This window comes from Rhinoraja longicauda, chromosome 18 (assembly GCF_053455715.1).
Source record: "Rhinoraja longicauda isolate Sanriku21f chromosome 18, sRhiLon1.1, whole genome shotgun sequence".
NCBI classification, from domain to species: domain Eukaryota; kingdom Metazoa; phylum Chordata; class Chondrichthyes; order Rajiformes; family Arhynchobatidae; genus Rhinoraja; species Rhinoraja longicauda.
The window spans coordinates 11,430,230-11,453,647 of NC_135970.1; the positions used below are offsets into that span (position 1 = coordinate 11,430,230).

The window sequence follows — 23,418 nt, forward strand, 5'->3', positions numbered from 1 at the left end:
TTTGTTTGTCACAGTGTTTAAAATATAGCGGATAGAGTAGATTATCAAACAATGAAGATGTCACAATGCCTATGACATTATAGTTGCATGGTGTAATATATACTGTCACTTACTAGGCATGGGTTGAAGTTCAGGGACTGGAATCCCTTCAATTGTTGTGAACTCAGAGTTAAAATGCGCCATTCATAAAGTATCTGGTGTGTACTCACTGCTGCACAATGCATTGAGGATGCCTGCATCCCTCACAGCTCTACTTGTACTCCCTGCCTTCTCTCTCTGGCAAAAGAAATGAAATATAATCTGTTGCCTTCGATGTAACAGTGATCACCAAAATGTGAACTGTTGCAAACATCTCTAGTTCATTCCTGTAGGGACACAAATGTGGAAAGGGTCATGGCTGTGGTCACCTCGATCTCTATGGTGAAATAGTCTATGGCCTGCTCTGAGGTTACTGTCATGGCTATGGTGGTACATTGCTCAAGCATTCCTCACATAGAGTAAGCCTCTACCACATTGCTCCTCACTGCAGCTGAGATAAGAGGATTGATCCCTACACACCCAGTGTGTTTATGGCCAAGGTCCATTCCCCTCTCCGCGCAGGTAGTCCTTCTCAGATATACCTCTGTCCAATCTCCCACTTGTGCTCCATGCCAACGAACATGAATTCCACCTCTGACTGAGAGAATTTTTTTGTTTAGAAGCCTTGAAATTAAAATAATGATCTTCAGCATCTATCGCACTTCAACAACTTCAAAGATTTTGAGTAAGCACCAACCACTTGCAGCAACAGAAATCGATTAGTGACAAACTTCCAAGACGTTTATGGTTTGATTCCACAGCACTGGTGATGACTGATGTGCAGAGTCATAAGGTTGCATGGGTTTCACGGGGTTCTTTTAAATGGCAATGTTGTTTCTGACTGACGTTGCATTCTGCCAACTCTGCACCCTTAATGCATGAGCCAAGCTGCCTGGTTCCAATGGAAGACCTCCATCCTCATTCAGCACCCTTTCCCTACCATAATCTTTTTACTATTGATTTGTTTGCAATTTTGTTTTGGGTTTCCATTTACTATTCAGTTATAGTTTATCTCTCCATCCTTCAGGCCAGCAGGAAGTCACTTTGCAAAGCCTCATAGTGGTAGCGCATTTTCTTTACAAAGGAAGACCTGCACAAATGGCTTTAACGTTAATAAGAACCGTTGTTGCTGCATCACAGCAATGAGGTTTGTCCCATGGTATTAGGTGAATAAACAGCAAGATGGGATCAAATAAACACAGCAATATACTTCAAAGGGATACGAAAAAGCTGCTGGAATGGGCAAACAGTTATTGAATTCAAGACATGATACCTTAAGATGATACATTTGGATAGAAAATGTGGGAGAGAATACGTTGTAAATGGTTCAATTATACCTGGGAGTAGAAAGAACCAGAGATTCTGGCCCATAAAACTTTGATGGCAGCAACGTGTGCTTACAAAGAACTAGACAATAGACAATAGGTGCAGGAGGAGGCCATTCAGCCCTTCGAGCCAGCACCGCCATTCAATGTGATCATGGCTGATCATTCACAATCAGTACCCCTTTCCTGCCTTCTCCCCATACCCCCTGACTCCGCTATCCTTAAGATCTCTATCTAGCTCTCTCTTGAAAGCATCCAGAGAATTGGCCTCCACTGCCTTCTGAGGCAGAGAATTCCACAGATTTACAACTCTCTGACTGAAAAAGGTTTTCCTCGTCTCCGTTCTAAATGGCCTACCCCTGACTCTTAAACTGTGGCCCCTGTTTCTGGACCCAACAAAGGACTGAGTAAAGCGTCTGAATACTGATGTAAATCTGATATTTCAGTTATTTATTTTTAATTACTTTGCAAAAATTTCTAAACATCTGTTTTTGCTTTTTTAGCATGGGGTATGTATGTGTAGATTGATGATAAAAAAAAAAGAATTTAATCCATTTTAAAATAAGGCTGTAACATAGCAAAATGTGGGAAAAGTAAAGGGGTCTGAATACTTTCTGAATGCACTGTATGTTTCAATAAGAAATAATAGAAGCATTGATTGCTGAATTCACGGTTGCATTAAATCTTTATAAAAAATGATGTAGAACACTGATCTGGCCTCAACTGAGACATGTAAACAAAAACATTACAGATGTTGGACATCTGAAATGGTGGAGCAGTGGTAGAGGTACTGCCTTACAGCACCAGAGACCTGGATTCGATCCAGGCTACGGGTGCTTGGCTGTACGGAGTTTGTACGTTCTCCCCGTGACCTGAGTGGGTTTTCTCTGAGAACTTCGGTTTCCTCCCATACTCCAAAGACGTACAGGTTTGTAGGTTAATTGGCTTGGTATAGATGTAAAAATGGTGCCTAATGTACGATAGTGTTAATGTGCGGGGATCGCTGGTCAGCGCGGACGTGGTGGGCCGTAGGGCCTGTTTCCGTGCTGTATCTCTAACCTAAACTATTTCCAAACCAAAAACAGTAAATACTGGAAAAACTCAGGAGGCCGGGCAGCATCTGTGGAAAGTGAAACAGATACTGTTTCATGTCTAGAACCCTTCAGGTAGTAAGGTTTCGGGTCTGAAAGTTAAACGTTTCCCTGTTTAATTAACAGAGATCCTCATATTTCATTGGGCGGTTTACAACCCAGTGGTAAGAATATTGATTTCTCCAAATTCAAGTAACCCTTGCATTCCCTCTCCCTCCATCCCTTTCCCACGCTAGTCCTCCTGCTAGTGTCACTGTTGATATCCATTTATTATCACCTATTTCATAGCCAGCAATGGACCGTTGTGGGCTCCACCTTTCTTGAGTCATGGGTGCCAGATGTAATTTTTTTCAGTACCCTTCCATGTCTCCCGTTTCCCTCTCCCCTGATTCTCAGTCTGAAGAAGGCTCTCGACCTGAAACGTCACCTATTCCTTTTCTCCAGAGATGCTGCCTGACCCGCTGAGTTACTCGGGCATTTTGTATCTACCTTCACAAAATCCAATATCATTCTGTGATGTTCCTTTCTCGTGGGGAGGGAAACTCTTTCCGCGGAGGGTTCCCGACCTGCGGAGATTTCCAAGCTGGTGTGCCGTGTACCATTATGGAAAGTCTACGCTGGGGAAGAGCGAGACGGCTTCGGGGAGGTTGCAAAAGACATGGGTTGGAGTGGTCGCGGGACCCCTGGATAACTCTAACAGGGACAAGATGCAGAATCCCTTCTTGTTCCCGTGGAAGAAGATTTGATGGTGACGATTAAAATGAGAACGAGTTCAAGTGGATTAGGAGAACCCGTTTCCAATGGTTGGTAAGGAGAATGTACAGGTGTGCAAAAGAACCAGCTATCCCATATCATTCAAACTCTGATATGGTAACGAAGAAAAAACTGCTATGCAATGAGTAACCGGAGTTTGGAATGCACTTGACGGTACAGTGGTGGATGAAGCGTCAATAGTAGTCTTGCAAAGGGAACTGTATAAATATCTGATGGGGTTGGGCAGTAGCCGCACTCAACAACTAAAAGTCTGTAGCTTCCTTTTGCTCTGGTATTTTATTACATTCTTCACATGTTTAAATTATAATGTTTTATTCTTAATTGTTTACTGTATGTCGTGTTGTTACCTGTGAGCAAAGCACCAAGGCAAATTCCTTATATGTTTACATACTTGGCTAATAAAATGAATTCAATTCAATTCAATTCAATTCTATGATAGATTGGAATACCCATGCTGTACAGGGCGGCCGCGCCCTCTACCATATGTATAAAAAGATAACTGCAGATGCTGGTACAAATCGAAGGTATTTATTCACAAAATGCTGGAGTAGTAACTCAGCAGGTCAGGCAGCATCTCGGGAGGGAAGGAATGGGTGACGTTTCGGGTCGAGACCCTTCTTCAGACTTCTTCAGACCCTCTACTATATAGTTGCACGATTCGGGAAAGCTTCTCATCACAGACGGAAATTTGATTTGGCGAATCTCAGTTAGTTAAACTGATACGAACGGCAATCCTGCACCCAATCCATAAAATCTAGAAACTCCCCAAATCTCAAGTTTGAACGGTGAGGGGCAAACTTTGTGTTTTCGTTTCTATAACATCCTCCAATATAATGATTAAAGTCAAGTTTGATAACGTTGAACAACGATAACATTCATTGGGGAGACGGATGGCATTATTAAACAAACAACTGGCGGATCCACTACCGTGGGCATTTCGGGGGAAAGTGGAGGTGCGGGTGGGAGTGGGTGGCGAGGGCAGACATTGCCACCCGGACCCGAGGTGGGAGAATGTCGACCAGAAGTGACCTTCAACATGGTCCATGCAGACAGGGCGGTGTATCTGTGGGATTCATTGGCACAGACGGCTACGGAAGGAAGCCAAGTCACTGGGTATTTTTAAGGATGTCAGGGGTTATGGAGAGAAGGCAGGAGAATGAGGTTGAGAGGGAAAGAGAGATCAGCCACGATTAAATGCCGGAGTAGACTTGTTGGGGCGAATGGCCGGAATGTGCTCCTATAACTTAAGAACATATGAAGACATCAGACAGACAGTATATTGCCTGTGCCTCTTGAGTCGGCGAACCCTTTGACTTAAGTCGGACGCCCCCGCACTCAGAAGGGACATTCGGGTCGGAGTCAAACTCTTTGCTGCAGCCACTTATCCACCTTTTCTTCCCGTTTCCAATCAATTTTCACTACTGTTCATCCTCCCCTTGCACTGATCTTGGTCCGAATTGGGTCCGTTTTTCACTCTTCTCCCTTTCATCCCACTTTGCCTTATTGATGCTCTTACCACTCAGTCTCCCTAACTTGAATGCCCCCCTTCCGCTCAAGGGATTGCGTTCTTTCCGCCCAAGTTGCGCCATTCCGCATTTCAGTGGCACATAGTCTCACCGAATGACCTGTTCTCAGCCAGTTTACTGGTCTCTGGTTTCCGGATACATGTGCGGATTTTCTCTGATAGCATTTTCATCCCTGACATTTGTAACTCTTTTACATAACCCATACCTTGGCAATGGTCCTGGTCCAGGACATTATAACGCACTCCCCTTTCATCCCTATTCCATCCCATCCCTTTCTCGCTTGTAGCCACTGCCCCAGTTCTCAACCCTCTGCACAGAGTCATCTATCTACATGTCCAGCTCTAAACGGGTCTCTCCCTACAAAGCTATCAATTTAATGGCGTGTCGCGTACAAAAATATCTGCCACAGTATGAAACACGTCAATAATCGATCGGTAGCTAATGAGTGGTCAGCGTGTTCATCCCGGGTGCTTACCTTCCATGAAAGGTTTAGGGGAGGAGTTTCCATGTCTTCTGCCCATTATTGGGACTCACCTTCGGGAGTTTTGTCTCCCCCGAGATGGTGCCTCGGGGGGGGGGGGGGGGGGGGGATGGGGTGCCTCTGACATCGTATGAGGGGCGCCTGGCTTTTTATGTGCGGACTGTGTGAATTCCCGCAGAACCTCCTTATTTAATGTGAACAGATTCCTCCTGCCTTCCATCTCTTCTCTGGTTACGTTCCGTCACGGGATCCTAGGGGCGCTGTCACTAAGCAGGGAATACATAGGATTCTCTTTGGACTAAGAGCACCCTCGAGCATGTTTTGTGGGGGGCCAATTGGTTTTGTGGGGATTTATATCGAGATCAATAGAAAATGTCCAGAAGTGATGAGATCAACCAGGATGCCGGCGACAGCGTGCATCGAAGCCGCTTCACCGTCCACAGAATGTGCATCTGTTGGGTTCGGACAGATACAACTGCACAAAGTCGCAGAACGATGCAGTCGCTTCCAGATTTGATATTAATTTGTGGTTTGTCCCGCGTTTTAGATGGAGTTACAAGGAGGTTTCTAATGAACACCGGTCACTTCCAGTATGTTTCACATATGAAAGTACATCCAGTACTGGAATTGCTTCAATTTGGTGCGCAAAGCTTCCAGAATTAAAATCAATAGGTACAGGGATCTGTTCTAAAGAGTTGTTTAATAAAATCGCCCTGCGTACGTTTAATGCGCCAATTACACCTCATTCCTCAACAATGTGGCACACCTGTGTATCTTGCCGTCTTGGGTAGGAAAGAACTGCAGATGCTGGTTTAAATCGAAGATAGACACATAATACTGGAGTAACTCAGCGGGGCAGGAAGCATCTCTGGAGAGAAGGAATGGGTGACGTTTGTATCTTGCCAGCTTGTTTTGGACTAACTTGAATTTTGAAGTGCTTTTCTATTTGAATCCTAGTGCTTACTTACGTTGGGCTTTTGGTTTGATTACTTCTTGGCTAGGCTCGTTTGGCTAGATGCGCGTCTTACTCTTGTTGGGTTGAGAGATGTTGTAACTGAGCATACGGACAAATTAGTTGTGAAACATAGAAAATAAGTGCAGGAGGAGGCCATTCGGCCCTTCGAACCAGCACCGCCATTCATTGTGATCGTGGCTGATCGTCCCCAATCAATACCCCGCGCCTGCCTTCTCCCATATCCCTTGATTCCACTAGCCCCTAGAGTTCTATCTGACTCTCTATTAAATCCATCCAATGATTTGGCTTCCACTGCCCTCAGGGGCAGAGAATTCCACAAATTCACAACTCTCTGGGCGAAAAAGTTTTTTTTCACCTCAGTTTTAAAAGGCCTCCCCTTTATTCCAAGACTGTGGCCCCTGGTTCTGGACTCGCCCAACATTGGGAACATTTTTCCTGCATCTAGCTTGTCCAGTCCTTTTATAATTTTATATGTTTCTATAAGATCCTTCTAAACTCCAGTGAATACAAGCCTAGTCTTTTCAATATTTTCTCATATGTCAGTCCCGCCATCCCAGGGATCAATCTCGTGAACCTACGCTGCACTGCCTCAATTATAAGGATGTCCTTCCTCAAATTAGGAGACCAAAACTGTACATAATACTCCATATATGGTCTTACCAGGGCCCTATACAACTGCAGAAGAACCTCTTTACTCCTATACTGAAATCTTCTTGTTATGAAGGCCAACATTCCATTAGCTTTATTCACTGCCTGCTGTACCTGCATGCCAACTTTCAGTGACTGGTGTACAAGGATACCCAAGTCTCGCTGGACCTCCCCCTTACATAACCTAACACAATTGAGATAATAATCTGCCTCCTTGTTTCTGCCGCCAAAGTGGATAACCTCACATTTATCTATATTATACTGCATCTGCCACGCATCTGCCCACTCACTCAACCTGTCCAGGTCATCCTGCAACCTCCTAACATCCTCTTCACAGTTCACAGTGCCACCCAGCTTTGTGTCATCTGCAAACTTGCTAGTGTTGCTTCTAATTCCCTCTTCCAAATCATTAATATATATGGTAAACAGTTGTGGCCCCAACACCAAGCCTTGCGGCACTCCACTCGCCACTGCCTGCCATTCTGAAAAGGGCCCGTTTACTCCTACTATTTGCTTCCTGTCTGCCAACCAATTTTCTATCCATGTCAACACCCAATCTCCCATGCGGGACCTTATCAAAGGCTTTCTGAAAGTCTAGATACACTACATCCACTGGCTCCCCTTCATCCATTTTGCTTGTGACGTCCTCAGAAAATTCCAGAAGATTAATCAAGCATGATTTCCCTTTCAGAAATCCATGCTGACTTGGACTTGTCCTTTTACTGCTATCCAAATGCACCGTTATTACCTCTTTAATAATTGACTCCAGCATCTTTCCCAACACCGATGTCAGGCTAACTGGTCTGTAATTCCCCATTTTCTCTCTCGCTCCTTTCTTGAAAAGTGGGATAACATTAGCTATCCTCCAATCCACAGGAACTGATCCCGAATCTATTGAACATTGGAAAATGATCATCAATGTGCCCACTATTTCTAGAGCCACCTCCCTGGGGACCCTGGGATGGAGACCATCAGGCCCAGGGGATTTATCATCATTCAGTCCCATTAGTCGACCCAGTACTATTTCTCGCCTAATGAAAATTTATTTTAGTTCCTCTACCCCCTAGATCCCCTGTCCTCTAGTACATCTGGGAGATTGTTTGTGTCTTCCTTAGTGAAGACAGATCCGAAGTATCTGTTCAACTCTTCTGCCATTTCCTTGTTACCCATAATAATTTCACCCGTGTCTGCCTTCAAGGGACCCACATTTGACTTTGCTACTCTTTTTCTCTTAACATATCTAAAAAAGCTTTATATTCTTGGCCAGCTTCCCCTCGTACTTCATCTTTTCAGCCCGTATTGCCCGTTTTGTTACCTTCTGTTGTCCTATGAAAGTTTCCCAATCCTCTAGCTTCCAGCTACTCTTTGCTGTGTTATACATCTTTTCTTTTAGTTTTATTCCATCCCTAACTTCCCTTGTCAGCCACGGTTGCCTCCTACTCCCCTTAGAATCTTTCTTACTTTTTGGAATGAAATTATCCTGCGTCTTCCGGATTATGCCCAGAAACTCCTGTCATTGCTGTTCCACCGTCAATCCTGCTCGGACCCCTTTCCAGTCTACCTTGGCCAGCTCCTCTCTCATGCCTTCATAGTCCCCTTTGTTCAACTGCAACACTGACACTTCCGATTTAACTTTCCCCTTCTCAAATTGCAGATTAAAACTAATCATATTATGATCACTACCTCCAAGCGGTTCCTTTACCTCGAGTTCTCTTATCAAATCTGGTTCATTGGACAACTCTAAATCCAGAATTGCCCTTTCTCTGGTAGGCTCCATTACAAGCTGCTCTAAGAATCCATCTCGGAGGCATTCTACAAACTCTCTTTCTTGGGGTCCAGAACCAACCTGATTTTCCCAGTCAACCTGCATATTGAAATGAGTTATTAATGAGTTACTAATGAAATGTGCTATTAATGAGTTGAAATATGTATAGCTTGTCGTTTCCTTTGATGTGATGTAGTTGCTTTGGTGCCGAATGGTTCTAATATGGATGGATTTTGGTTGATTGATGAACTTGCTTTGGTTGACGTGTCGCTTGGATCCGTTGATCAAGGATATATGTGTGCGCTGTCCGGCGGAATGGTTCCAATGCCAATTTCTAATTAGAAATAGCGTCTTCAATTACATTTGCTGAGATATAAATAACATTCACCTTCTCACGACTGGTGATTAAGATTTAGTTAGGGGGTAATGTTTAAACGTATTACTTGTTATTTGACAATGATAATTGAAGTTCTGCTGATGACCCGCCACACCGACTGACAGTAAAGCATGCCGCGGTTGTTAGTCATTGTCCCAGTTATTTCACGTTGATTAGTTGAGATTTATTAATTCCACCTAGAGGGTGGAAATTCACTCTATTGACACTGTGTACAAGAACGGCTGCGATTTTAGCTAATGATCATTTTTTAGCAATGTTTGATTAAAGGAGACAGAGTTTTGAATATTACCTCTTGCCTTTAATTCTCCCAAACATTATGGAAACACCGAGTTACGGGACATGAAACTAAAGGATCCATTGACCAATTCAAGACCTTCTATCGATAAGATGACTCCTAACAAGCCTTTCTGATATTTGCCAACGCGAGGTTAAAGCAGATTTACATCCGTTGAAGACTTGCCCCAATGTGTAAAGGGGGCAGTTTCAGCAATAACTGCGAATGCAAAGGTTCATACGTTTTTGCTCAAATCTGTACTCGACTTTAGCAATACTGCACTATGCGTCTTTTTTCGCGAGGACCCGAAGTTGCAAAGAAAAACTTCTCAAATCTTAAATATAGGCATTAGTTCAAACTAACATCAGTAAAAACATCAAAGTAAAGGTACTCAAAAGCAGCGCGAGCACGCTTGGAGAATTGTCCCAGTGCCCAGTCTAAATGCCGTGGTATGGTGTGAACCTTTCGGGTGACTTACCCATCCATCTCACAAAGGGAATCTGCAATAAAGTATCACTTACCAGAAATCTTCAGTCATCTCGTGACACAAGGGCGATGATGTTCTAAGACGTGGTTACAATCCTTGGCAGCAGTTGACCACAACTTCGGGAGCTTGCGCTTCGCGAGAAATTGTTACCTGCCCGCGTATGTGCCAGGTATCGACAACCTTCATCCACTATTGACGCCAGTTGAATCTCTTCTTCCGACCATTTTCTGCCTGTGTATTTACTCACCCTGCCTGCTTGGTGGTGGTGGTGGAGTTTGTTTGTTGGTGATAAGGAGCAGAGGTTACGTTGAGTTCCAAGAGCTAGTTGAGACTGAGTAAGGTGCGATGCTGCTTCACCAACCACTGACTCTCTATCTTCAAACCAGAGAAGTACCGGCAAGCCAGCAGAGGTGATGTAATGCGAATACAGCCAATCAACACGGTCTCCCAGCTGTAATATAAACATTAACCCCCGGCGGCTACTTTGCATTGACCATTGTGGGGGCTAGGCTACATATAGATGGTTCAACCTTCTCATCGAACTTGTGGTTTTTGATACAGCCCTTTGTCACTAATTGGCAACTCAACCACTTATTCTCCCTAAAGCTCTGCACACTTTTGAAAGCTCTTGATCTATGCTTTAATTAGCAAGCCCGCGAACTGTCGAGACAGGAGAGTATAGAACTAGGACAATGATAGAGAATGGGAATTAAAGAGGCGCCCGTGTGTGATGCCCGGCTGACTCGCACACCTCCGAGCTCCCAAGGCGGGGCTAACGAGTTTGCAGCCCATTGCCCGGCCCGGGGGGCGAGGGCGAGGGCGAGGGCGGGCGTGGAATCATTAGATTCCTAAAAGAAAACTTTGCGGAGCCGCTATTTGCTTATCGTCCGGGTAATAACCGAGTGCCATGCATCTCACCAGCCCGTTATTAGACCCCCCGCCTTCCTAACGCAAGTGTGAACAGCTGATGCACAGATCCAACTAGAAGCAAAGGTCAGCCCAAACAGTATCACAACGCTGGTCAGCGTAGCACCCTTTCCTGGCGCCCTTAAATCTCTGACAGCGCCATAGCAACGGGGAATCAGTATCGTGGTTAACTGCTGTGTAGAAGAAAGGCAACAAGCGGAGTCAGACAGTAAACTATTCAGGAAGTAGCACCGGCTTGTAGGGTTTTAAAGGTTTAAACTAATTCGAGCTGATGGTTGGCATATGCTCAGGTTTTTGACACGTCTGTATCTGTCAACTTCAATGTTTGCATCAAAACACAAAGCGCGGGAGCAACTAAGCAGGTCTGACAGCACCCGTGGAGGGAATGGACAGGCGAAGGGTTGGGATACGTCCCCAGACTTAGCAGAAGGATGCCGGCGCGAAACGCCGCTTGTTCCATTCTCTCCTCAGATGTTCTCTGACCCGCTGAGTCCCTCCAGCACTTTTGCGTTTGGATCAAGATTCCCGCACCTGCAGTTTCTTGTGCCCCAGTAGTTGGATCATTCGGGATATACAATTTACCTTAAACGACTGCAGATGTTGGAGACCTGCAATGTAAACGGAGGTGGCTCAGAAAAACACATGGTAGGTTAGGCAGCATCCGTGAAGAGAGGAACAAAGACAACGTTTTAGGTTGAAGACTTTTATTCAGGGACATGCTTGATGCGCTGAGTATTTCCAGCGTTCTCCGCTAATTATTTGTCCCATGTAATGCTGGGTTCAGCTGGAGAAGTTGGTGAGATCAACTCATCCATTCGCGCGAGTCCCCGTTTCATGTAACACGATGCCAGGTAATTAATTGTTGTGCTCGGTGCCCGTGGAAACAATGTTGACACCTTTGATGCTTTATCTTTAATGAGGTGTAAATCCATCGATTCACTTTTTGCACAAACACTTTCCTTACTTCAAACTGCTGAAAGGAAATCTTTTCACAATCGTAACCCTAATTGCGAATGAAACCGCAAACATGCCGCTGTGTCCAATCCTATCAACAACTCGAGTCTGAACACCATTTCGCGTCGCATCTTACCCTTTCCAACAACCGCCAACTAAATGAATCTATTTAGGGTTGACAGCGTTAGCGAGAGTTGTCCAGCTACCAAGGACACGGGCATGATAACTGATTGTTGGTTCCACAGAAGATAGTTAGAAATGCGAATCCCAATAGGTGACAATAGCTGGAACAAAACACAAACGTCGGAGTAACTCCATGGTTCATCTCGCATCTCTGGAGAACCTGGACACGCGAGGTTTTAGATTAAAGAAGGGCCCCGACCTGAAACGTCGCCAAGCCATTCCCTCCACATATGCTGCCTGACCCGCTGTTACTCCAGCATTTTGTTTTTTTTGCTCAAGATTCCAACATGAGCCGTTCCTTGTGTCTCCAGGTAAAAAATCTGTAAGATGTCTGATTTGAGTGATACCAATCACTTCTGTTTGCAGCAACATTACAGCATAAAAACAGAGTAACCCCTGCAACCCCCTCTTTCCCCTCTACCTCCCAGTCGTTCTACGAGTTCCATTGTTCGCATTCCTATATCCTTCATAATCCCCTCTTCCCCAAACAACAATGGGCCATTATGGGCTCCACCCTTCATTGGTCATCTATTGCCAGTCCTGATTTTTCCTACCACCTGCACCACCTGGACAGATTGGGTGAGTGGGCAGATGCATGGCAGGTGCAGTATAATGTGGATAAATGTCAGGCTATCCACTTTGGTGGCAAGAGCAGGAAGGCAGATTATTATCTGAATGGTGTCAGATTAGGAGAAGGGGAGATGCAACGAGACCTGGGTGTGCTTGTACATCGGTCACTGAAAGTAAGCATGCAGGTACAGCAGGCAGTGAAGAAAGCCAATGGTATGGTGGCCTTCATTGAGAGAGGATTTGAGTTCAGGAGCAAGGAGGTCCTACTGCAGTTGTACAGGGCCCTGGTGAAACCGCACCTGGAGTATTGTGTGCAATTTTGGTTTCCTAATTTGAGGAAGGACATTATTGCTTTTGAGGGAGTGCAGCGTAGGTTCACTAGGTTAATTCCCGGAATGGCGGGACTGATGTACGATGAAAGAATGGGTCTACTGGGCTTGTATTCTCCGGAATTTAGAAGGATCTTATAGAAACATATAAAATTCTTAGAGGATTGGACAGGGTAGATGCAGGAAAAATGTTCCCGATGTTGGTGGAGTCCAGAACCAGGGGGTCACAGTTTAAGAATAAGGGGTGGGCCATTTAGGACCGAGAGGAGGGGGAAAAAATTCCCCCAGAGAGTTGTGAATCTGCGGCATTCTCTGCCACTGAAGGCAGTGGAGGCCAATTCGCTGGATGTTTTCAAGAGAGAGTTAGATTTAGCTCTTAGGGCTAAGGGAATCAAGGGATATGGGGGAAAAGCCGGAACGGGGTATTGATTTTAGATGACCAGCTATTGAATGGCGGTGCTGGCTCGAGGGGCCGAATGGCCTACTCCTGCACCTATTTTCGATGTTTCTCTGAGTATCCCAGCACTTTGTGTCTATCTTTGGTATAAACCTGGATCTGAAATTTCTTCCCACACACAAAGACAGACCATTCGGCACGACGCCGCACAGGAAATCACTCTCCCTAACCCACGTTTCTCTTGTCAACGTATCCTGTTTCATCCACCCACTTGGTTGAACCCACCTGCAATTCTCAATACACTTATAGGGGTGTATTATAGACCGCCAAATAGGGAACGAGAATTGGAAGAGCAAATATGTAAGGAGATAGCAGATATTAGTAGTAAGCACAGAGTGGTGATTGTGGGTGATTTCAATTTTCCGTATATAGACTGGGAATCACATTCTGTTAAAGGGCTGGATGGTTTGGAGTTTGTAAAATGTGTGCAGGATAGTTTTTTGCAGCAATACGTAGAGGTGCCTACCAGAGAAGGGGCAGTGTTGGACCTCCTGTTAGGAAATGAGATGGGTCAGGTGACGGAGGTATGTGTTGAGGAGCACTTTGGGTCTAGTGATCATAATGCCATTAGTTTCAATATCATTATGGAGAAGGTCAAATCTGGACCAAGGGTTGAGATTTTGGATTGGAGAAGGGCTAATTTTGAGGAGATGAGAAAGGATTTAAAAGGAGTGAAATGGAAATTGTTGTTTTATGAAAAGGATATAATAGAGAAATGGAGGATATTTAAAGGTGAAATTTTGAGAGTACAGAGTCTTTATGTCCCTGTTCGGTGGAAAGGAAAGAATAATAATTTGAAAGAGCCGTGGTTTTCCAGGGAAATTGGACACTTGGTTCAGAAAAAGAGGGAGATATACAATAAATATAAGCGGCAGGGAGTAAATGAGGTTCTTGAGGAATATAAAGAATGTAAAAGGAATCTTAAAAAGGAAATTAGAAAAGCGAAAAAAAGATATGAGGCTGCTTTGGCAAGTAATGTAAAAGTAAACCCCAAGGGGTTCTACAGATATGTCAATAGCAAAAGGATAGTGAGGGATAAAATTGGTCCATTAGAGAGTCAGAGTGGACAGCTATGTGCTGAGCCGGAAGAAATGGGGGAGATATTAAACAATTTCTTTTCTTCGGTATTTACCGAGGAGAAGGATATTGAATTATGTGAGGTAAGCGAAACAAGTAGAGTAGTGATGGAAATTAGGATGATTAAAGAAGAGGGGGTACGGACACTTTTGAAGAATATAAAAGTGGATAAGTCTCCAGGTCCTGATAGGATATTCCCTAGGACATTGAGGGAAGTTAGTGCAGAAATAGCAGGGGCTATGACGGAAATATTTCAAACGTCATTAGAAACAGGGATGGTGCCGGAAGATTGGCGCATTGCGCATGTTGTGCCTTTGTTTAAAAAAGGTTCTAAAAGTAAACCTAGCAATTATAGACCTATTAGTTTGACGTCTGTGGTAGGAAAATTAATGGAAAAGATACTTAGGGACAATATATATAATTATTTGGATAATCAAGGCCTGATTAGAAACAGTCAACATGGATTTGTGCCTGGAAGGTCATGTTTGACTAATCTTCTTGAATTTTTTGAAGAGGTTACCAGGGAAATTGATAAGGGCAAGGCTGTGGATGTTGTCTATATGGACTTCAGTAAGGCATTTGACAAGGTTACACATGGAAGGTTGATTAAGAAGGTTAAATCGTTGGGTATTAATAGTGAGGTTGCAAGATGGATTCAACAATGGCTGAATGGGAGATACCAGAGGGTAACGGTTGACAATTGTATGTCAGGTTGGAGGCCAGTGTCTAGTGGAGTGCCCCAAGGATCTGTGTTGGGTCCACTGTTGTTTGTCATTTACATTAATGATCTGGATGATGGTGTGGCAAATTGGATTAGTAAATATGCAGATGATACTAAGATAGGTGGAGTAGTTGATAGTGAGGTAGATTTTCAAAGTCTACAGAGAGACTTGGGCCTTTTGGAAGGGTGGGCTGAAAGATGGCAGATGGAGTTTAATGCTGATAAGTGTGAGGTGCTGCATTTTGGTAGGACAAATCAAAATAGGACGTACAGGGTAAATGATAGGGAATTGAGGAATGCAGTGGAACAGAGGGATCTGGGAATAACTGTGCATTGTTCCCTGAAGGTGGAATCTCATGTGGATAGGGTGGTGAAGAAGGCGTTTGGTATGCTTGCCTTTATAAATCAGAGCATCGAGTATAGAAGTTGGGATGTAATGTTGAAATTGTACAGGGCATTGGTGAGGCCAAATCTGGAGTATGGTGTGCAGTTCTGGTCGCCAAATTATAGGAAGGATGTCGACAAAATGGAGAGGGTACAGAGGAGATTTACTAGAATGTTGCCTGGGTTTCAGCACTTAGGCTACAGAGAGAGGTTGAACAGGTTGGGTCTTTATTCTTTGGAGCGTAGAAGGTTGAGGGGGGACTTGATAGAGGTTTTTAAAATTTTGAGAGGGACGGACAGAGTTGACGTGGGTAGGCTTCTCCCTTTGAGAGTGGGGAAGATTCCAACAAGGGGACATAGCTTCAGAATTGAGGGACAAAGGTTTAGGGGTAACATGAGGGGGAACTTCTTTACTCAGAGGGTTGTGGCTGTATGGAATGGGCTTCCGGTGGAAGTGGTGGAGGCTGGCTCGATTTTATTATTTAAGAGTAAATTGGATAGGTATATGGATAGGAGGGGATTGGAGGGTTATGGTCTGAGTGCAGGTAGATGAGACTAGGTCAGGGAGAATGGTCGGCGTGGACTGGTAGGGCCGGACAGGCCTGTTTCCATGCTGTAGTTGTTATATGTTATATGCGCTAATCGTTTCACACTCAGTGTCCAATATAGTTGTGAGTTCCATATTCTGAGCACTCGGATAAAATAAACATTTACATGCTTCTCATTACGTCGGGCATTCTTCGCGTGCAGACGTATTCAACTAGTTATTGGTATAAATCCTACACTAAAATGTGTCCAGCCTTCGAGTGTGAAGTGATTTGGGATGTCTGGAGGTTTTGAAAGTTACCATTTAAAACAAATATTTCGCGGTAATCTCGATATTTCTCATACACAAATCTTCTTTAAAGGCCATCAGTTTAGAAAACCACACAGAAAAGAGTACAAAATCTCTAACGCTGGGTTGTTTTTTTACGCCTGGGATCTATAAACTCTCCAATTGCAGGAGAATCTTTCAGCGCTGTAACATTAACGCCCATGTGTTTACACGAAGAAAAACGAAACACTCCAATATGATCCCAAAGAGGAATCTGTATTGATTACGATACCATACGATAAAACTTTATTCATCCCCGGAGGGAAAGTGGCGTGCCGACAATCACAACGCACAAGGTACACAAAAACTTGACATCAAAAGAGAAAACACAAAGAAAAAGACAAGCGACGTTGGCTGGCTGCCGTGTGCACCACGCCTTCACCGGAACAAACGGACAAACAAACAAACCCTGGGCAAAGGATTCTAAACTAGAGTCGTCGTCCCCCCCCCTTCCACCCTCCCTCCCCCACACCGGGTCCCCCTTTGTTCCCCCACCGTCCCTCACAGCGGTTCCCCCCCACGCCAGGTCCCCACTGTCTCCACCCCCGCCCCACACCCCCCCCCCCTCCTCACGCCCACCGCCACCGACGCTCCGTTGGAACCTCAAAACACTTTATATCAAATAAGCAAGTGTCCATTTCCCATTTTTACTAGATGACGGAGTCTAAAATGCACTTACGATTTAGGAAACGGTTTCAGTTTATTTCTGATTATCTGCTGTTAAAATTGAATGTGGTTTTGGCATAAGCCTGTATTCGGTTGTCGGATGTAGTGCACTTCAGTATCCTGGACAGTGCCAACCATGCTGCTGGCCCTGTCAACAGTTAAGAAGCAGTCAGCGTGGGGCATGCTGCACTTCAAGATCTCCAGAAATGTGCAAGTGGCCGAAATAAAACTCAATAGCACATGCCTGATTCCACGCCAGACCTATAAACAGCGGGTCAACCTCTCAGTTTTATTCCACACTGTACATATTCACAAGACTGCAGAAAGCATAATGTCCATAACGTGGAAGTCAACCTCGGCGCGGTCATTTGACGTGTCAATAGACAATAGACAATAGGTGCAGGAGGAGGCCATTCGGCCCTTCGAGCCAGCACCACCATTCAATGTGATCATGGCTGATCATTCTCAATCAGTACTACGTTCCTGCCTTCTCCCCATACCCCCTGAATCCGCTATCCTTAAGAGCTTATCCAGCTCTCTCTTGAATGCATTCAGAGAATTGGCCTCCACTACCTTCTGAGGCAGAGAATTCCACAGATTCACAACTCTCTGACTGAATTTTCTTTCCTCATCTCCGTTCTAAATGGCCTACCCCTTATTCTTAAACTGTGGCACCTTTTTCTGGACTCCCCCAACATTAGGAACATGTTTCCTGCCTCTAACGTGTCCAACCCCTTAATAATCTTATACGTTTCGATAAGATCTCCTCTCATCCTTCTAAATTCCAGTGTATACAAGCCTCTTGAGTAAGAACGTTGTGGGATCAAGTTCTACCGAACAAACTGGACACCAATATATGTGACATGGTGGAGTGAAGTCAACATTCCCTTGTCCTTAGATGGAAATGATCCAATGGCGCTGATGGAAGAAGCGCAAAAGTTCCCCCCAGTTACTTGAACGATACATGTTCCTCTACCAAGTCATCATACAGTCCTGATGGTTTAATTGCCATTTTATGGCCTTGCTTTTCACACATTTGATACTATATTTCCTGTAGTTAGATTGGCTGCACTTCAAAAATACCCTAAACGGCCTTCAAAACGTAAGGGGTTTAATTTAAGGCAACTTTTGGTTTACTGCCAACGCCTCAAGAGAACCTCTTTTCCATCATAAACAGCATGTTATAAGGCAGCAAATCGCACTCAACGTGCTTCTCGCTTGTACAATCAATAACACAACACGAAAATAAGATTAATGCTGGGCTGGCCAATGAATTCGTTTTTAGCGTACAGTCCATCTTCATGGCTTCTCTGATACTTGATTAATGGGAGAAAACCGTATTATGTTTTATGAAATGACTTAATTGCCAAAATGGATAACAATAATTGTAAACCACGTGGAGGTTTTCATGGAAAATGTAACTAATTTTCTATGTATTTGAGAAGAGCATGATTGTACGTCCATTTTTAATGGTGCAAAGGAAATTGCATTTTCCCTTTGAAAAATATTAAAGTTACGTCTTATATTAATGACAATTTGGTAATGTTGGCTACCAAAATACTACCCATGGCAAGATTAGACCGGAATGGTCATATCAACATATGTAACGGTTTCCACCCACATCCGTAAGGCATAGTTTTGTAGGTTAATTGACCTTTGTAACTTGTCCAAATGTACAGAGAGTGAACGCAAAAGTGGGAAAACTTAGAGCAAGTGCGAACTGGTGATCGATGGTCAGCGTGGACTCTCGTGGACAGAGGTCCTGCTTCCATGTTGTACCCCTAACCCAGGGGCCTCCAAACTTTACAGCACGAGGGCCACATTAGATATTTGGCACATTTTTGCGGGCCGTGGGAAAAAATAAAGAAGTGTGAGTTTTATAAATTTAATGAACTCAAAAAAGTTTAGACTAGGTTACGTTAGATTAGATTAGGAAAGGTTAAACTAGGCTAGGTTAGATTAGGTTAGTTTACATTAGGTTTATGTGGCAACAAATAAATAATATTCAATTTTTTTAAAGCGCTTGAAATATATATATATTGTAGGTATACAATTATTTATAAACCGGAAAAAATACAGTGACCACCACTGGTGGCGAGAGAGAGAGGAGAGAGAGAGAGGAGCGAAAGAGAGGACAAGAGAGAGGAGTAGAGAGAGGACAAGAGAGAGGGGTAGAGAGAGGGGTAGAGAGAGGGGCAGAGAGAGGGGGAGGGAGGAGAAAGAGTGGGGTTAGAGGGAGCAGCGAGTCGGGGTAGAGGGAGCAGCGGGTGAGAGCGGGAGCGCGGGGAGGGGAAGGGTGTCGGAGGGTCCGGTGAAGGAGCGCCGCCACTTGTGGGGGCTGCTCCCTCCCTCTCTCTCTCCCTCTCTCTCCCTCCCCCCCTCTCTCTCTCTCTCCCTCTCTCCCAGCGCCAGCGAGACTGCGCCGCTCCTCCACTCTCTTCCCCGGCCCCGTCTCCCTCCAACGCAGCAAACTAAGAACAAACACAAGTGTAGTTGTTGTTCAGAAGCCCCGCATCCCCGGGGTGAGCGGCGGCGGCGAGGAGGGAAGTTTCACTTGTGTTTGTTCTTATTTCGCTGCGTTAGAGGGAGACGGGGCCGGGGAGGAGAGTGGAGGAGCGGCGCAGATCTCGCTGGCGCTGGGAGAGAGGGAGGGAGGGAGAGAGTGGGAGGGAGAGCAAGTGGCGGCGCTCCTTCACCGGACCCTCTGACACCCTCCCTCTCCCTGCGCTCCCGCTCTCACCCGCTGTTCCCTCTACCCCGACTTTCTCCTCCCCCCTCTCCCCCCCCCCCCCTCCCCCGAGGTGACCTGTGGCGGCGGCGAGGAATGTAGATGTAGTTTCCTTGAGTTTGTTGTTTGCGAGGCTCCGGGTCGGTGGCGATGCGCTCTCCGGTGACCCTTCCCCGGCAGCCTCTGCCTCCAGTCCCCGTCGCCTAAGAGCTTGCTGCGAGCCGGATAAAATCTCGTGGCGGGCCGGATGTGGCCCACGGGCCATAGTTTGGAGATACCTGGTCTAACCATTTTCTTACATTTCCATTCAGTCTACTGCACTGTTACCACTTTCTAGCATTCTTAACACAAATTTTGCAGAGGTGACGTTGTTTCCACCCCCCCCCCCCCCCCCAAGCTTGCCTTGGGACTTTACCTGAAGGCCGCGAGCGAATAACAGCGATCAAAGCGAATAGCGAATACTGTAGTCGCAGAATGAAGGGTATGAAAGGCACATTTTTATCGTTTTCCGGCCCGTAGGAAAGAACAAAATAAAAGAATACAACGATAGAGTTTAACTTGAAAATGAAAGCGCGTCTGGTGTACTGTTGTTCCAGTTGCGACACATTACCAAGGAACATCGTGCATTGATAAAACGCCAAGTCCTCATGTGGAATGATTAACAGATGTCTAAGTAAAAACATAATTTCGGCTAATCCGTGTATCGTACGCAGTCCTGCGTTATAATCTCCTGACTTCGCCCACTTGAAAGTGAGACAATTACACTTTGTGAATGTGGGATACAACAATTGAGAAAATGGACCGCGATGACAGGCGAGGGAATGGTGGTAAAGGGGAAGAGAGTGTTGGGAGGGTGGTGTCAGTGTGGGCACATGGAGATAATTAACCACTGCGGGGTTTCTGAATGGGGTGAAGCTTACTGACGATGGAAGGGAGACCTGGAACTGGGATTATTCGGTGCAGCTATGACCAAAAGTGGGTGAGAAGAGCGAGTTTAAAGATGAGTATAGGAAAGGAGAGACAATAGGACCACACCTACATACACGTGGCAGTAAATGGGCGAAGCCCACTCTTTACTCGTGGTGTCCTAAGCAAGACTGTAGGGAGGGGGTGGGGTGACCAGGGGGGGGGGGGGGGACAAAGTCACATTTGCAACATTTGGGCAAAGAGTGCCAAAAGTGCCAAGAGTGAGGCCAACTGATTGGAAATGTAAGAAAAGGGCATTTTGCTCCAATGTTCCCATAGATAACATTTCAGTGCCGACCAACATGTCCTATAGATGGCATTGTAGCTATTCACTGGCCAACTCCGCGACGTACCGAGCCGGCACAGAGTTAGGACCAAACCTCAGCGTATTCGCCACACACATTCGATTAGTTTGAGTTAACAAAAGAGACGAGGACTAACTTTTCTCAAACTGTTGTTTGTTTTAGATGCCTTGAAAGGGAAATGATTTAAACCACTAAAGTGGACAATCTTTGTTACTATCAGAAATACTGAGAAATGAAATGAAGCTGCAGGAAGTACTTTGTGGAGCGGCACCATTACCTTTGAAGTGTTTGACATGGAGCATCGCTCAGCCAACCGGTAGATTCAGAACAGAGCGAGATTGACAAAGGCAAAGAAAACCCGCGCGTTTTCTGGTCAAAGTCTTCACTTATTCAATGGTTAATTTGATCTTCACAATCACCACTCAAATCCTACACGGTGTTTTCAAATTCTACACAGTGCACCCTATAGGAATGTGTTGTGTAGATCAACGGCATTATATATATTCCAATGACTCCCAAACAAGCCTCTCGCATACCATCAGAACATATACACACACCGCTCACAACACGGGGAAAATACGAATGCCGCTGGTAGGATACACTGCCGGTCCACAGTAGCACTCGCACCACCTCATGTATTCGGCAAAGTTACTCATTTGCTCTTCCACCGGTTGCATTAAGTCCACACCTAAGTTGGACTAACATGGATAGATACAGACCCCACACATGCACAGGCACACACTCGCATGCAGACACATACAACACTGCCTCACCCCACAGATACACAGAGACACACACGCAGACATATACAACTTCCCCTCTCCACGCACACACGCACACACACAAACGCACCTACACAGACATGCAGACAGACATAACTGAACACACACACACACACACCTACACAGACAGGCAGACAGACATAACTGAACACACACACACGCACACACACACCTACACAGACATGCAGACATACATAACTGAACACACACACACGGACACCCAGACACATACAACCATCAACGCCCGCATACATAAACACCTGTGACGTGTAGACACAAAAAAAAAATCAACTGGTGTGTGTTTTCAAAATGCTTTTCAAAATGCTTATGCTTATCGATGAATACATAAAATGTCAGTTTCGATTGTACTAGATAAAACAAAAAGACCTGCACGTTTGATTGACCGTGTGTTCAGTTTTGGTTCAAAGAAAATGCGACTTGTGGAACTGCTTTGAACAGCTCGGCCGTAGGATGGGGGGGGGGGGGGGGGGGGGGGTGGGGTCTGTCGGAACGAGTTACCTCGGACATTTACTCTCAACTAATGAGCGAACTGACCAGGCTCTGCTTCTTCCGTTGCCCTCTTTGCAAAAGGTCAATGAATATATCTGGTGTAAAGTGCCCGAGGATTTGCTAGCAAGCTTCGTTCGCTCTGCCATACCTGGACTGCTGCCTCTCTCTCCTCTCCCCCCCCCCCCCCCCCCCCCCACCTTCCCCCCGGTACAGATCTTCCCTTAGCTCACCAAGTTGGACGTTCGGCGCTGACAGATGGTTGAATTGAGAGCCCAGCCATCTGTTGGAGGGGGTTGTTCGGAGCCGGCAGCTGGCACTGAGATCGGCGGGGACTCCTCACCACTCTCCTCCCCTCCCCAGCTTGGAGCTGCTGAAATCTAATGCAAAGATAAATAAAATATCAAAAAGATTTTCGCAGCTCTGATCACATAGCGTCCTCGGGAGATGTTGTCTGGTGGAAATAGTAAAACAGCCTTGACAAGGGCTGCATTAAAGGTCTGACGGAATCATCCACTAAAACGGTTAACTCAACTAAGCGACACAGAATATAGCTCTTCAAACATACTAGCGAAAGGACTGGGAGGATTCTAGTTCCATGTGACATAAAACTAATATTCTTCCCTTCTCTTGTTCTAAGGGAGCTTACGTTAGTGCGGTGTAGACAAGGTTAACATTCATGGAGAGAGATAGGTAGCAAGCTGCAATTTCATCTAATCGCAGGGGAGAGTCTTTGAATTTATGCTTCCGTACATGTTTATAATGGTACACTTTCTTTGCTGATATTTTGTTCCGATAGCATTTTACGGGTTATTCACCATTTAACGCGATTAATCTTTTCTCCTTCCTGATTAAGAAATTGACAGAGAATTGTGGACAGAGCCCAGACCATCACACAACTCAAAATGTGTAGGAAGGAACTGCAGATGCTGGTTTAAACTGAAGATAGACACAAAATGCTGGAGTAACTCAGCAGGACAGGCAACATCTGTGGAGGGAAGGAACAGGTGAAGTTTCGGGTCGAGACCCTTCTTCAGACAGAGATTCAGGGAAGTGGGAGAGACAGGAAGGGTAAGGTGTGGAAGCACAGATCAAAGGGGACGTTGGTCAAGGAAAATGTTGAATGGCTCATGTTAGCTGAGAGGAAGGTGACAATGAGGCATACA

At 45.2% G+C, this 23,418-nt stretch overlaps 1 protein-coding gene across 2 annotated transcripts in view; it reads right to left on the reverse strand.

Annotated features, from left to right (window-relative positions):
• Positions 1-22,716, reverse strand: part of chrm4a (cholinergic receptor, muscarinic 4a) — a 99,247-nt gene extending 76,531 nt beyond the window's left edge. The window contains exon 1 of one of the 2 annotated variants that reach the window (XM_078415110.1): positions 22,486-22,716. The gene's annotated coding sequence lies outside the window, so the exon portion shown is untranslated. Of the gene's footprint in view, positions 1-9,856; positions 10,338-22,485 lie in introns of those variants that run through there. The other variant, XM_078415109.1, reaches the window with a different exon arrangement.
• Positions 22,717-23,418: the final 702 nt, after the last annotated feature.